Source organism: Mytilus californianus, unplaced genomic scaffold (genome assembly GCF_021869535.1).
Source record: "Mytilus californianus isolate M0D057914Y unplaced genomic scaffold, xbMytCali1.0.p SCAF_3, whole genome shotgun sequence".
NCBI lineage: Eukaryota > Metazoa > Mollusca > Bivalvia > Mytilida > Mytilidae > Mytilus > Mytilus californianus.
The window spans coordinates 85,518,134-85,536,763 of NW_026262679.1; the positions used below are offsets into that span (position 1 = coordinate 85,518,134).

General features: G+C 30.5%; 1 long non-coding RNA gene across 1 annotated transcript; it reads right to left on the reverse strand.

The window, feature by feature from the left end:
• Positions 1 to 846: 846 nt before the first annotated feature.
• On the reverse strand, positions 847 to 6,132 carry LOC127735293 (uncharacterized). The gene is made up of 3 exons (XR_007998228.1): positions 5,874 to 6,132; positions 4,965 to 5,034; positions 847 to 2,703 (listed from the first exon to the last, which is right to left on the reverse strand). It is a non-coding gene; the product is annotated as an uncharacterized LOC127735293 (long non-coding RNA).
• Positions 6,133 to 18,630: the final 12,498 nt, after the last annotated feature.

Here is an 18,630-nt window from a genome sequence, read left to right on the forward strand (position 1 = left end):
GACAAAAGTCGAAGGCTTGACAATAAAAAAACCACAAAGGACCTAAACATGTTTTTATCCCATATGTATGCAGTGTGCATCTTTCGAAATATTAACTTGAATCCATTTAAACAATTTCTACAAGTTCATAAGTTGTGGCTATCCCTTTTGTCTCGTTGATCAGAAATAAATTAGTCATAAACTTAACTTAACCGAGTGACTGAAAAAATAAAATCATGTGAAATACCCCTAATTTCAGAAACCTCTTTCCTGTTACTGGCATTTGCCGTCCAGATTCAAACTAGATTTAAGCGATAAGATCTAATAATTGAGCAGATACACCTGCTTGCAGAAAAAAAAAACAGTAAATGAAATACCAAAATTATTTTAAAAATGAACGTGAGAAGTATTTTTTGTTTCATAAATTAAGTGTTAAAATCAAAAAAGCTTTTGTCAAACATTACTTCATTATCATCTGGAAATAAGAAAGTTAAATGTTTAAGGTAACTAAGGGGCATAACTCTTGAACGGATATTCTCAAAACCATCAAAATGGACCTTGGAACAGTTTTTGATGATCCATGATATTATGTACAATTTCAAAGGATTGGGTCAAGTGGTACTATAATTATCATCCAGAAATCAAAGAAATAACATTTGCAAAAGGCAAGCCGCAAATCTTGAACAGTAATTGTGAAAAAAATCAAAATCTAACTTGACCTGTACTTTTATGGTCCATGACATTCTCAAATAAATTTCATTAACGAGTCTATTCATATAATATTACTATAACTTCTATCCCTTAAATATTTAGGCTTAAACAAAACTAACAATATATTCATGTAGCTGATAACCCAGACAGCTCGTCTGGACACCAGATTTTAATGATTTTTAAAACAATATCCATGTAAACAAATTGTAAGCATATATACATAAAAGATAATCATAAAAATCATAATTAATGAAATGCTTCTATGCTGTATTTTAAGTTAAATACCAAACAATGACAGAATCTCTATCATCAACAATCTCCCTGCCAGGAACAACCATGACAACCGACTAAAACGAGTGAACTTGGTCAAACTTCTTTAATAACTGAATTTGTAGTGGGAAAATGTTGGAAACCTGAGTCCAAAACCTAATGCTCTGAAGACCATCTCAGGAAGTGTACTTTAGAAAGTATAAAAAAATGTATAATTGTTCAGAACAAAACAATTGATAAAAATATCAATTATATCAAACTCAGCTAAAAAATAAAAGAAGAATGTGTCTGAGGACACAATGCCCTTGCTCAAGATTGGCAATTTTAAAAATTGTAAAAAGGAGCATAACTCTAGAAAAGTAAGTGACTCACTGCCCAAATTTGCAACTTTCCAACTGATTAAGGGGCATTACTTCTAAAAGTTAGTGCGGAAACAAAAATGGGACAAAAGGAACAACAAAAGGACATAAGGACGTCAAGGGTAACACTTAATGCCTCCTTTCCCTATGACAGGGGCATAAAAAACGAAAAAATTCGGAAAAGATATATATTTAACAACAGTGAAAGCCAAAATATACATTTCATTTTTTCTTTTATTTTAAGATTCTCCATTCTTAACTTCTGGAAGAGTTTTGACTAGACATTGACCATTATTAATATATCTAAAAGAGTAAGGTCTTCAAATAAAAGTGGTCCATTTCAATTAATTTTCAAAGTACCAATTAAATCTAGCCACAGGGGAAAAAAATAATAAATACCATCTGAACTATGCACTCAAAACAAAACTATACATACCAATAAACTGTTTACACAGCGATATGTCTCACCTATTTGTTATTTTGATAATGCAAATGTTGAAATTAAAATGACAATACTTTTACATGTTAGTTATGCAAATATTCAAAGTCAATGAACCATGACTAAAGGTACAGGGCTAAACAATCTCCATGGAAATGAGATGTGCCAATGCTAATACAACTGCTAACCAAATACCATTGACTTTTCATAAGTCATTCCCTTTAAAGAAACCTAAACACAAACATTAACTTGTAAACTAAGCAAAAGTTTCAAAGTCAATAGACCATGACTGAAGGGGCGGGCCAAAAAATCTTCATGGAAATGAGATATGCCAATGCTTATATATACAACTGCATACCAAATATCGTTGACCTACCACTAGTGGTTCCCCATAAACTGACCTAATCACAAACTAATACATGAAAACTAAGCAAAGTTTCAAAGTCAATAAACCATGACTGAGGGGGCAGGGCCAAATAATCTCCATGGTAATGAGATGTGCCAATGCTAATTCAACTGCATACCAAATATTATTGACCTACCACTAGTGGTTCACCATAAACTGGACCTAATCACAAACTAATACATAGTTGATGCCGCTGCCGCCGGAAACAGCATACCTATGTCTCGCTTTTTGACTCCTTCAAGATGAGACAAAAACCAGTTCAGTATCAATATGCATGACAAAAAAATTGTCAAGAATGGACATGAGTAGAGCTACCTGAATATATCCTTTGGTTTTAATGGTAAAAAGAGATATTTTAAAATTCAAAATAAGTTATCTATAACTTACAATCTTGTTGAAAATGGAGAATCTTTATACTATTTTTTTTTTTTTGTAAAAAATTATAAACATTTTCTCAAACATACACAAAAATTGTCTGAATCACATTCTTTACTGGTACAGTCACCGAATCATTTTCATGCAGCCACAGTTAAAGTTACCTGAAAAAGAAATATTCATTCTTAAACATATCTGTCAAAACTATGTGAAAATAATTGAAACAATATTTAATGCAAAAGAATAATTAACTGGACATTACAATTATGATGCATATAACATTTCTTACCTAGCTTTAAAGTGACTCGTGGACATAACTTTTAGACTACCAGTCTTTGTTGGCAAAAAAGATGAAAAACAAGTCGTTGTTTGTTGTCTATCATATTTTTTGTTTGTTTATTGCTTTATCCTATATCAAGTCATTGGTTTTTCATATGAATTATTTCACATTTTGCCATGTTGGGGCCTTATATAGCTTACAATACATAATAGGTTTTGCTCAATGTTGAAGACCACAAGAGTGCACACGCTGAAATGTATCGCCTTCTTTACTAACCATTGATTTTATTTTCAGTCCTAAATACAAAGCTTTACTACAAGTAACACACAAACTTAACATGATCCAAGAAAATGAGGTCAAGGTCAGATAAACCAAACAAGAAATAAATGTACACCTTACAATCATTCAATAAACCAAACATAGTTGACCTATTGCTTATTGTTTCTAAGAAACAGTCTTAAACAAGAAAACTTAACATTGACCAATGAACCATGAAATTGAGGTCAAGGTCAGATGAACCATGCCAGACAGACATGTACACCTTACAATCAATTTAGGCATTAAATATAGTTGACCTATTGCTTATAGTATCTAAGAAACAATCTTAACCATGAAAACTTAACATTGACCAATGAACCATGAAAATGAGGTCAAGGTCAGATGATACCTGCCAGACAGACATATACACCTTACAATCCTTCCATACATCAAATATAGTTGATCTATTGCTTATAGTTGAAGAAAAACAGACCAAAACACAAAAACTTAACACTGAGAAATGAACCGTGAAAATGAGGTCAAGGTCAAATAAAACCTGTGAGACTGGCATGTACATCATAAAATATTTCCATACGCCATTTATAGTTGACCCGATATGAATGAAATATTTGCCACTGGACGTTAAGCAACCAACAATCAATCAATATAGTTGACCCATTGCATATAGTATTAGAAAAAAAGACCAAAACTCAAAAACTTAACTTTGACCACTGAACCATGAAAATGAGGTCAAGGTCAGATGACACCTACCAGTTGGACATGTACACCTTACAATCATTCCATATACCAAATATAGTAGACCTACTGCTTATAGTATCTGATATATGGACTTGACCACGAAAACTTAACCTTGTTCACTGATCCATGAAATGAGGTTGAGGTCAAATGAAAATTGTCTGATGGGCATGAGGACCTTGCAAGGTACGCATATACTAAATATAGTTATCCTATTACTCATAATAAGAAAGTAACATTACAAAAAATGACTTTTTTTTCAAGTAGTCACTGAACCATGAAAATGAGGTCAAGGACAATGGACATATGACAGACGGAAACTTCATAACATAAGGTATCTATATACAAAGTATGAAGCATCCAGGTCTTCTAGCTTCTAAAATATAAAGCTTTTAAGAAGTTAGCTAACGCGCAGCCGGATCACTATCCCTATATCGAGCTTTCTGCGACAAAAGTCGCAGGCTCGACAATAAAATGGCATTCTATAGTTGCTAACATCATTGTCATGTGGTTTCTGGTTGATTAATGTCTCATTGGCAATCATACTACATTTCTTAATTTCTATATAGTGGCATTAATTTAGATAAAAAAAAAAACAGAGAGAAGTTATCCAAAATTCAAATCTTTGACTTCCCTTATTTGTATCTTGATACCCCCTTCCAAATTATACATACACTTATAACATGAAAAATTCTAGTGACATGCTCTAAGTTGAATAGTTCATAAATCTATGTACTGATTCTTACCATAAAAGTCCGCTCCAATGGCCATTCCCAACCTCAATCCTTACGGACAAGCTGTGATGTTAACAAGAAATATAAAATGCCTCATCAAAAATTGTTTAAACTGATCATTGTTGGTATACTTATATATATTTAATATAAATACTGGTAGTCTATAAATGTGTAATAGATGTTGGGAACATGTGGATTAGACAGCTATCCAGCAACACAGCAAACTTTTATGTAATTACATCAGATCCTAAAATTAACTTATAGACTGGTACTGATAAATGAGAGAGTAGACCTGACCAACTCCTAAAAGCCTAGAGAGAACTTTCCAAAGAAATTTTATAATACATTTGGGTTTTTTTTTTTCTCTTCAAAACTGGAATAACATTCTGGTACTTACCTTCCTTTTAGATGTATTAGACCCCAAAGTCTTATTCCCAACACCATGAAAAACGTGTCACAGAAAGAACCTAAAAAGTAATTAAAATGGATACATTATTATATATATTTTTATATATCCATTTGTCAACATAAACATTTACTAAATATTGTTTTGATTTCTTACTACATGTTCACAATAGTATAACATCAACACCTAAGTTTGTAAAATTAATATAAAAATGGAAAAAAAAGGAGGTCAAAGAATAATGATTTGAATTTCAACTGCATTAAAATCTGCATATTTTACAGAGTTATCTCCCACTGAATTAACAAATCTTGGTGTTTATTGAATTTGTCTCCCCTTGGAAGTTCTATTCCAATCTCAGGATTTAGTATTTCTATTTTAATAGAAAATCATGTTAATATACTGGGTACACGTATCTTTAAATATTAAACTGGTAAAATAATTCTCCGTAGGGTGCTTGATGTTTTTGCAACTTTTAGTTTTCAGTTTTCTGACTTGGAAAATATATTCTCACCCTTCACATGGCTACTGTTAGAAAAACATTAATAATGTCTAATACAGTTATTTTTTAATTGTTTTTTCTGTAAATATCCTGATAAGAATTCAACTGGCCAATGTACATGTAATGGTGTATAATATCATACCATTAGTCTTTGCAGGTATTTAAGTTGATTTCTTCTGTGTGTTTTTTCCCATTGAAATCAATAGTCAATACCATATTTTATTTCTTTAAGACAAACAATTACACATATAGGACATATAAAGACCATCAGAAATAATAAATACAGTGTTGTAACCTATATATCTCCGTAAGAACTCTGTAATGGAAACAAATAATAAAGATAAGTGATGTTTGAAAAATTGTTTTCACTTCTATCAAAGCAGGCTCTCTTAAAACCTTACCTTAGATTTAGCTTCATCTGTAATAAAAATAAAATATAGAGTATAGAGTTACGGAAATCTATATGCCACTCTCCCTGGTCTGTTAGCCATATTCAGGGTCGACGACTGAAACATCCTCTCTAAGCTGAATCAGCAAAAATCCAAAATTACAAATTAAACATGTGAGTGATCTATGAAATGAAATATAAATATATATACTACATGGTCCTCAAATAGTCAAAAAATATCAAGACCTAAGAGCTACGGTTCCGCAGCTACCTTACCATCAATTCTTTGAAGTAACCTATATAAAAAATAAATATATATACATCCATATACATGAAAATATATAAAATGAAATAGATCAACCAACCTTACTATTAGCTGCGGAACCATAGCTCTTAGGTCCTTATATTTATTGAACATAGATGGTCCTCAAATAGTCAAAAAATATCATAAAGACCTAAGAGCTACGGTTTCGCAGCTACCTTACCATCAATTCTTTGAAGTAACCTATATAAAAAATAAATACATATATAACCATACACATGAAAATATATAAAATGAAATAGATCAACCAACCTTACTATTTATAGCTGCGGAACCATAGCTCTTCTGTCCTTATGATATTTATTGAACATAGATGTTCCTCAAATAGTCAAAAAATATCATAAAGACCTAGGAGCTACAGTTCCGCAGCTACCTTACCATCAATTCTTTGAAGTAATCTATATAAAATATAAATATATATACAACCATACACATGAAAATATATAAAATGAAATAGATCAATCAACCTTACTATTTATAGCTGCGGAACCATAGCTCTTAGGTCCTTATGATATTTATTGAACACAGATGATCCTCAAATAGTCAAAAAATATCAAGAAGACCTAAGAGCTACGGTTCCGCAGCTACCTTACCATCAATTCTTTGAAGAAACCTATATAAAAAAATAAATAAATATACAACCATACACATGAAAATATATAAAATGAAATAGATGAACCAACCTTACTATTTATAGCTGCAGAACCATAGCTCTTAGGTCCTTATGATATTTATTGAACACAGATGATCCTCAAATAGTCAAAAAATATCAAGAAGACCTAAGAGCTACGGTTTCGCAGCTACCTTACCATCAATTCTTTGAAGTAACCTATATAAAAAAATAAATAAATATACAACCATACACATGAAAATATATAAAATGAAATAGATGAACCAACCTTACTATTTATAGCTGCAGAACCATAGCTCTTAGGTCCTTATGATATTTATTGAACACAGATGATCCTCAAATAGTCAAAAAATATCAAGAAGACCTAAGAGCTATGGTTCCGCAGCTACCTTACCATCAATTCTTTGAAGTAACCTATATAAAAAAATAAATAAATATACAACCATACACATGAAAATATATAAAACGAAATAGATGAACCAACCTAACTATTTATAGCTGCGGAACCATAGCTCTTAGGTCCTTATGATATTTATTGAACACAGATGATCCTCAAATAGTCAAAAAATATCAAGAAGACCTAAGAGCTACGGTTCCGCAGCTACCTTACCATCAATTCTTTGAAGTAACCTATATAAAAAAATAAATAAATATACAACCATACACATGAAAATATATAAAATGAAAAAGATCAACCAACCTTACTGTTTAAGCTGAAAACTGTAGCTCTTAGGTCCTTATGATATTTATTGAACATACATGGTCCTCAAATAGTCAAAAAATATCATAAAGACCTAAGAGCTACGGTTCCGCAGCTACCTTACCATCAATTCTTTGAAGTAACCTATATAAAAAATAAATATATATACAACCATACACATGAAAATATATAAAATGAAATATATCAACCAACCTTACTATTTAAACTGCAAACTGTAGCTCTTAGGTCCTTATGATATTTATTGAACATAGATGGTCCTCAAATAGTCAAAAAAATATCAAAAGACCTAAGAGCTACGGTTCTGCAGCTACCTTACCATCAAATCTTTGAAGTAACCTATATAAAAAATAAATATATATACAACCATACACATGAAAATATATAAAATGAAATGGATCAACCAACCTTACTATTTATAGCTGCGGAACCATAGCTCTTAGGTCCTTATGATATTTATTGAACACAGATGATCCTCAAATAGTCAAAAAATATCATAAAGACCTAAGAGCTACGGTTTCACAGCTACCTTACCATCAATTCTTTGAAGTAATCTATATAAAAAAATAAATAAATATACAACCATACACATGAAAATATATAAAATGAAATAGATGAACCAACCTTACTATTTATAGCTGCAGAACCATAGCTCTTAGGTCCTTATGATATTTATTGAACACAGATGATCCTCAAATAGTCAAAAAATATCAAGAAGACCTAAGAGCTACGGTTCCGCAGCTACCTTACCATCAATTCTTTGAAGTAACCTATATAAAAAAATAAATAAATATACAACCATACACATGAAAATATATAAAATGAAATAGATGAACCAACCTTACTATTTATAGCTGCGGAACCATAGCTCTTAGGTCCTTATGATATTTATTGAACACAGATGATCCTCAAATAGTCAAAAAATATCAAGAAGACCTAAGAGCTACGGTTCCGCAGCTACCTTACCATCAATTCTTTGAAGTAACCTATATAAAAAAATAAATAAATATACAACCATACACATGAAAATATATAAAATGAAATAGATCAACCAACCTTACTATTTAAGCTGAAAACTGTAGCTCTTAGGTCCTTATGATATTTATTGAACATACATGGTCCTCAAATAGTCAAAAAATATCATAAAGACCTAAGAGCTACGGTTCCGCAGCTACCTTACCATCAATTCTTTGAAGTAACCTATATAAAAAATAAATATTTATACAACCATACACATGAAAATATATAAAATGAAATATATCAACCAACCTTACTATTTAAGCTGCAAACTGTAGCTCTTAGGTCCTTATGATATTTATTGAACATAGATGGTCCTCAAATAGTCAAAAAATATCAAAAGACCTAAGAGCTACGGTTCTGCAGCTACCTTACCATCAATTCTTTGAAGTAACCTATATAAAAAATAAATATATATACAACCATACACATGAAAATATATAAAATGAAATGGATCAACCAACCTTACTATTTATAGCTGTGGAACCATTGCTCTCAGGTCCTTATGATATTTATTGAACATAGATGGTCCTGAAATAGTCAAAAAATATCATCAAGACCTAAGAGCTATGGTTCCTCAGCTAACTTACCATCAATTCTTTGAAGTAACCTATATAAAATATAAATATATATACAACCATACACATGAAAATATATAAAATGAAATAGATCAACCAACCTTACTATTTAAGCTGTGGAACCATAGCTCTTAGGTCCTTATGATATTTATTGAACACAGATGGTCCTCAAATAGTCAAAAAATATCATAAAGACCTAAGAGCTACGGTTCGGCAGCTACCTTACCATCAATTCTTTTGAAGTAACCTATTTAAAAAAATAAATAAAAATAAACAAACATACACATGAAAATATATAAAATGAAATAGATCAACCAACCTTACTATTTAAGCTGCAAACTGTAGCTCTTAGGTCCTTATGATATTTATTAAACATGGATGGTCCTCAAATAGTCAAAAAATATCATAAAGACCTAAGAGCTACGGTTCTGCATCTACCTTACCATCAATTCTTTGAAGTAACCTATATAAAAAATAAATATATATACAACCATACACATGAAAATATATAAAATGAAATAGATCAATCAACCTTACTATTTAAGCTGAAAACTGTAGCTCTTAGGTCCTTATAATATTTATTGAACATACATGGTCCTCAAATAGTCAAAAAATATCATAAAGACCTAAGAGCTACGGTTCTGCAGCTACCTTACCATCAATTCTTTGAAGTAACCTATATAAAAAATAAATATATATACAACCATACACATGAAAATATATAAAATGAAATATATCAATCAACCTTACTATTTAAGCTGCAAACTGTAGCTCTTAGGTCCTTATGATATTTATTGAACATACATGGTCCTCAAATAGTCAAAAAATATCAAAAGACCTAAGAGCTACGGTTCTGCAGCTACCTTACCATCAATTCTTTGAAGTAACATATATAAAAAATAAATATATATACAACCATACACATGAAAATATATAAAATGAAATAGATCAACCAACCTTACTATTTATAGCTGCGGAACCATAGCTCTTAGGTCCTTATGATATTTATTGAACATAGATGGTCCTCAAATAGTCAAAAAATATCATCAAGACCTAAGAGCTACAGTTCCGCAGCTACCTTACCACCAATTCTTTGAAGTAACCTATACAAAAAATAAATATATATACAACCATACACATGAAAATATATAAAATGAAATAGATCAATCAACCTTACTATTAATAGCTGCGGAACCATAGCTCTTAGGTCCTTATGATATTTATTGAACACAGATGGTCCTCAAATAGTCAAAAATATCAAAAGACCTAAGAGCTACGGTTCCGCAGCTACCTTACCATCAATTCTTTGAAGTAACCTATATAAAAAATAAATATATATACAACCATACACATGAAAATATATAAAATGAAATAGATCAATCAACCTTACTATTTAAGCTGAAAACTGTAGCTCTTAGGTCCTTATGATATTTATTGAACATAGATGGTCCTCAAATAGTCAAAAAATATCATAAAGACCTAAGAGCTATGGTTCAGCAGCTACCTTACCATCAATTCTTTGAAGTAACCTATATAAAAAATAAATATATATACAACCATATACATGAAAATATATAAAATGAAATAGATCAACCAACCTTACTTTTTAAGCTGTGGAACCATAGCTCTTAGGTCCTTATGATATTTATTGAACACAGATGGTCCTCAAATAGTCAAAAAATATCATAAAGTCCTAAGAGCTACGGTTCCACAGCTACTTTACCATCAATTCTTTTGAAGTAACCTATTTAAAAAAATAAATAAAAATATACAAACATACACATGAAAATATATAAAATGAAATAGATCAACCAACCTTACTATTTAAGCTGAAAACTGTAGCTCTTAGGTCCTTATGATATTTATTGAACATACATGGTCCTCAAATAGTCAAAAAATATCATAAAGACCTAAGAGCTACGGTTCTGCAGCTACCTTACCATCAATTCTTTGAAGTAACCTATATAAAAAATAAATATATATACAACCATACACATGAAAATATATAAAATGAAATAGACCAATCAACCTTACTATTTAAGCTGCAAACTGTAGCTCTTAGGTCCTTATGATATTTATTGAACATAGATGGTCCTCAAATAGTCAAAAAATATCAAAAGACCTAAGAGCTACGGTTCTGCAGCTACCTTACCATCAATTCTTTGAAGTAACCTATGTAAAAAATAAATATATATACAACCATATACATGAAAATATATAAAATGAAATAGATCAACCAACCTTACTATTTAAGCTGCCAACTGTAGCTCTTAATTAGGTCCTTATGATATTTATTGAACATAGATGATCCTCAAATAGTCAAAAAATATCATAAAGACCTAAGAGCTACGGTTCTGCAGCTACCTTACCATCAATTCTTTGAAGTAACCTATATAAAAAAATAAATATATATACAGTCATACACATGAAAATATATAAAATGAAATAGATCAACCAACCTTACTATTTATAGCTGTGGAACGATAGCCCTTAGGTCCTTATGATATTTATTGAACATATATGGTCCTCAAATAGTCAAAAAATATCATAAAGACCTAAGAGCTACGGTTCCGCAGCTACCTTACCATCAATTCTTTGAAGTAACCTATATAAAAAAATAAATATATATACAACCATACACATGAAAATATATAAAATGAAATAGATCAACCAACCTTACAATTTATAGCTGCGGAACCATAGCTCTTAGGTCCTTATATTTATTGAACGTAGATGGTCCTCAAATAGTCAAAAAATATCATAAAGACCTAAGAGCTACGGTTCCGCAGTTAGCTTACCATCAATTCTTTGAAGTAACCTATATAAAAAATAAATATATATACAACCATACACATGAAAATATATAAAATGAAATAGATCAACCAACCTTACTTTTTATAGCTGTGGAACGATAGCCCTTAGGTCCTTATGATATTTATTGAACATAGATGGTCCTCAAATAGTCAAAAATATCATAAAGACCTAAGAGCTACGGTTCCGCAGCTACCTTACCATCAATTCTTTGAAGTAACCTATATAAAAAAATAAATATATATACAACCATACACATGAAAATATATAAAATGAAATAGATCAATCAACCTTACTATTTATAGCTGTGGAACCATAGCCCTTAGGTCCTTATGATATTTATTGAACATACATGGTCCTCAAATAGTCAAAAAATATCATAAAGACCTAAGAGCTACAGTTCCCCAGTTAGCTTACCATCAATTCTTTGAAGTAACCTATATAAAAAATAAATATATATACAACCATACACATGAAAATATATAAAATGAACTAGATCAACCAACCTTACTATTTATAGCTGCAAACTGTAGCCCTTAGGTCCTTATGATATTTATTGAACAAAGATGGTCCTCAAATAGTCAAAAAATATCATAAAGACCTAAGAGCTACGGTTCCGCAGCTACCTTACCATCATTTCTTTGAAGTAACCTATATAAAAAATAAATATATATACAACCATACACATGAAAATATATAAAATGAACTAGATCAACCAACCTTACTATTTATAGCTGCGGAACCATAGCTCTTAGGTCCTTATGATATTTATTGAACACAGATGGTCCTCAAATAGTCAAAAAATATCATAAAGACCTAAGAGCTACGGTTCCGCAGCTACCTTACCATCAATTCTTTGAAGTAACCTATATAAAAAAATAAATAAATATACAACCATACACATGAAAATATATAAAATGAAATAGATCAACCAACCTTATTATTTATAGCTGTGGAACGATAGCCCTTAGGTCCTTATGATATTTATTGAACATACATGGTCCTCAAATTGTCAAAAAATATCATCAAGACCTAAGAGCTACGGTTCCGCAGCTAGCTTACCATCAATTCTTTGAAGTAACCTATATAAAAAATAAATATATATACAACCATACACATGAAAATATATAAAATGAAATAGATCAACCAACTTTACTATTTAAGCTGCAAACTGTAGCTCTTAGGTCCTTATGATATTTATTGAACATAGATGGTACTCAAATAGTCAAAAAATATCATAAAGACCTAAGAGCTACGGTTCCGCAGCTACCTTACCATCAATTCTTTGCAGTAACCTATATAAAAAAATTAATATATATACAACCATACACATGAAAATATATAAAATGAAATAGATCAATCAACCTTACAATTTATAGCTGTGGAACCATAGCCCTTAGGTCCTTATGATATTTATTGAACATACATGGTCCTCAAATAGTCAAAAAATATCATAAAGACCTAAGAGCTACGGTTCCCCAGCTAGCTTACCATCAATTCTTTGAAGTAACCTATATAAAAAATAAATATATATACAACCATACACATGAAAATATATAAAATGAACTAGATCAACCAACCTTACTATTTATAGCTGCAAACTGTAGCTCTTAGGTCCTTATGATATTTATTGAACATAGATGGTCCTCAAATAGTCAAAAAATATCATAAAGACCGAAGAGCTACGGTTCCGCAGCTACCTTACCATCATTTCTTTGAAGTAACCTATATAAAAAATAAATATATTTACAACCATACACATGAAAATATATAAAATGAACTAGATCAACCAACCTTACTATTTATAGCTGCGGAACCATAGCTCTTAGGTCCTTATGATATTTATTGAACACAGATGGTCCTCAAATAGTCAAAAAATATCATAAAGACCTATGAGCTACGGTTCCGCAGCTACCTTACCATCAATTCTTTGAAGTAACCTATATAAAAAAATAAATAAATATACAACCATACACATGAAAATATATAAAATGAAATAGATCAACCAACCTTATTATTTATAGCTGTGGAACGATAGCCCTTAGGTCCTTATGATATTTATTGAACATAGATGGTCCTCAAATAGTCAAAAAATATAATAAAGACCTAAGACCTACGGTTCCGCAGCTAGCTTACCATCAATTCTTTGAAGTAACCTATATAAAAAATAAATATATATACAACCATACACATGAAAATATATAAAATGAAATAGATCAATCAACCTTACTATTTATAGCTGTGGAACCATAGCCCTTAGGTCCTTATGATATTTATTGAACATACATGGGCCTCAAATTGTCAAAAAATATCATCAAGACCTAAGAGCTACGGTTCCGCAGCTAGCTTACCATCAATTCTTTGAAGTAACCTATATAAAAAATAAATATATATACAACCATACACATGAAAATATATAAAATGAAATAGATCAACCAACTTTACTATTTAAGCTGCAAACTGTAGCTCTTAGGTCCTTATGATATTTATTGAACATAGATGGTACTCAAATAGTAAAAAAATATCATAAAGACCTAAGAGCTACGGTTCCGCAGCTACCTTACCATCAATTCTTTGCAGTAACCTATATAAAAAAATTAATATATATACAACCATACACATGAAAATATATAAAATGAAATAGATCAATCAACCTTACAATTTATAGCTGTGGAACCATAGCCCTTAGGTCCTTATGATATTTATTGAACATACATGGTCCTCAAATAGTCAAAAAATATCAAAAGACCTAAGAGCTACGGTTCCCCAGCTAGCTTACCATCAATTCTTTGAAGTAACCTATATAAAAAATAAATATATATACAACCATACACATGAAAATATATAAAATGAACTAGATCAACCAACCTTACTATTTATAGCTGCAAACTGCAGCTCTTAGGTCCTTATGATATTTATTGAACATAGATGGTCCTCAAATAGTCAAAAAATATCATAAAGACCGAAGAGCTACGGTTCCGCAGCTACCTTACCATCATTTCTTTGAAGTAACCTATATAAAAAATAAATATATATACAACCATACACATGAAAATATATAAAATGAACTAGATCAACCAACCTTACTATTTATAGCTGCGGAACCATAGCTCTTAGGTCCTTATGATATTTATTGAACACAGATGGTCCTCAAATAGTCAAAAAATATCATAAAGACCTAAGAGCTACGGTTCCGCAGCTACCTTACCATCAATTCTTTGAAGTAACCTATATAAAAAAATAAATAAATATACAACCATACACATGAAAATACATAAAATGAAATAGATCAACCAACCTTATTATTTATAGCTGTGGAACGATAGCCCTTAGGTCCTTATGATATTTATTGAACATAGATGGTCCTCAAATAGTCAAAAAATATCATAAAGACCTAAGAGCTACGGTTCCGCAGCTAGCTTACCATCAATTCTTTGAAGTAACCTATATAAAAAATAAATATATATACAACCATACACATGAAAATATATAAAATGAAATAGATCAACCAACTTTACTATTTAAGCTGCAAACTGTAGCTCTTAGGTCCTTATGATATTTATTGAACATAGATGGTACTCAAATAGTCAAAAAATATCATAAAGACCTAAGAGCTACGGTTCCGCAGCTACCTTACCATCAATTCTTTGCAGTAACCTATATAAAAAAATTAATATATATACAACCATACACATGAAAATATATAAAATGAAATAGATCAATCAACCTTACAATTTATAGCTGTGGAACCATAGCCCTTAGGTCCTTATGATATTTATTGAACATACATGGTCCTCAAATAGTCAAAAAATATCATAAAGACCTAAGAGCTACGGTTCCCCAGCTAGCTTACCATCAATTTTTTGAAGTAACCTATATAAAAAATAAATATATATACAACCATACACATGAAAATATATAAAATGAACTAGATCAACCAACCTTACTATTTATAGCTGCGGAACCATAGCTCTTAGGTCCTTATGATATTTATTGAACACAGATGGTCCTCAAATAGTCAAAAAATATCATAAAGACCTAAGAGCTACGGTTCAGCAGCTACCTTACCATCAATTCTTTGAAGTAACCTATATAAAAAATAAATATATATACAACTATAATTATACATGAAAATATATAAAATGAAATAGATCAACCAACCTTAATTTAAGCTGCAAACTGTAGCTCTTAGGTCCTTATGATATTTATTGAAAATAGATGGTCCTCAAATAGTCAAAAAATATCATAAAGACCTAAGAGCTACGGTTCCGCAGCTACCTTACCATCAATTCTTTGAAGTAACCTATATAAAAAAATAAATAAATATACAACCATACACATGAAAATATATAAAATGAAATAGATCAACCAACCTTACTATTTATAGCTGCGGAACCATAGCTCTTAGGTCCTTATGATATTTATTGAACATAGATGGTCCTCAAATAGTCAAAAAATATCATAAAGACCTAAGAGCTACGGTTCCGCAGCTACCTTACCATCAATTCTTTGAAGTAACCTATATAAAAAAATAAATAAATATACAACCATACACATGAAAATATATAAAATGAAATAGATCAACCAACCTTATTATTTATAGCTGTGGAACGATAGCCCTTAGGTCCTTATGATATTTATTGAACATAGATGGTCCTCAAATAGTCAAAAAATATCATAAAGACCTAAGAGCTACGGTTCCGCAGCTACCTTACCATCAATTCTTTGCAGTAACCTATATAAAAAAATAAATATATATACAACCATACACATGAAAATATATAAAATGAAATAGATCAATCAACCTTACAATTTATAGGTGTGGAACCATAGCCCTTAGGTCCTTATGATATTTATTGATTATACATGGTCCTCAAATAGTCAAAAAATATCATAAAGACCTAAGAGCTACGGTTCCGCAGCTACCTTACCATCAATTCTTTGAAGTAACCTATATAAAAAATAAATATATATACAACCATAATTATACATGAAAATATATAAAATGAAATAGATCAACCAACCTTACTATTTAAGCTGCAAACTGTAGCTCTTAGGTCCTTATGATATTTATTGAACATACATGGTCCTCAAATAGTCAAAAAATATCATAAAGACCTAAGAGCTACGGTTCCGCAGCTACCTTACCATCAATTTTTTGAAGTAACCTATATAAAAAATAAATATATATACAACCATACACATGAAAATATATAAAATGAACTAGATCAACCAACCTTACTATTTATAGCTGCAGAACCATAGCTCTTAGGTCCTTATGATATTTATTGAACATAGATGGTTCTCAAATAGTCAAAAAATATCATCAAGACCTAAGAGCTACGGTTCCGCAGCTACCTTACCATCAATTCTTTGAAGAAACCTATATAAAAAATAAATATATATACAACCATACACATGAAAATATATAAAATGAAATAGATCAATCAACCTTACAATTTATAGCTGTGGAACCATAGCCCTTAGGTCCTTATGATATTTATTGAACATACATGGTCCTCAAATAGTCAAAAAATATCATAAAGACCTAAGAGCTACGGTTCCCCAGCTAGCTTACCATCAATTTTTTGAAGTAACCTATATAAAAAATAAATAAATATACAACCATACACATGAAAATATATAAAATGAACTAGATCAACCAACCTTACTATTTATAGCTGCGGAACCATAGCTCTTAGGTCCTTATGATATTTATTGAACACAGATGGTCCTCAAATAGTCAAAAAATATCATAAAGACCTAAGAGCTACGGTTCAGCAGCTACCTTACCATCAATTCTTTGAAGTAACCTATATAAAAAATAAATATATATACAACTATAATTATACATGAAAATATATAAAATGAAATAGATCAACCAACCTTAATTTAAGCTGCAAACTGTAGCTCTTAGGTCCTTATGATATTTATTGAAAATAGATGGTCCTCAAATAGTCAAAAAATATCATAAAGACCTAAGAGCTACGGTTCCGCAGCTACCTTACCATCAATTCTTTGAAGAAACCTATATAAAAAATAAATATATATACAACCATACACATGAAAATATATAAAATGAAATAGATCAATCAACCTTACAATTTATAGCTGTGGAACCATAGCCCTTAGGTCCTTATGATATTTATTGAACATACATGGTCCTCAAATAGTCAAAAAATATCATAAAGACCTAAGAGCTACGGTTCCCCAGCTAGCTTACCATCAATTTTTTGAAGTAACCTATATAAAAAATAAATAAATATACAACCATACACATGAAAATATATAAAATGAACTAGATCAACCAACCTTACTATTTATAGCTGCGGAACCATAGCTCTTAGGTCCTTATGATATTTATTGAACACAGATGGTCCTCAAATAGTCAAAAAATATCATAAAGACCTAAGAGCTACGGTTCAGCAGCTACCTTACCATCAATTCTTTGAAGTAACCTATATAAAAAATAAATATATATACAACTATAATTATACATGAAAATATATAAAATGAAATAGATCAACCAACCTTAATTTAAGCTGCAAACTGTAGCTCTTAGGTCCTTATGATATTTATTGAAAATAGATGGTCCTCAAATAGTCAAAAAATATCATAAAGACCTAAGAGCTACGGTTCCGCAGCTACCTTACCATCAATTCTTTGAAGTAACCTATATAAAAAAATAAATAA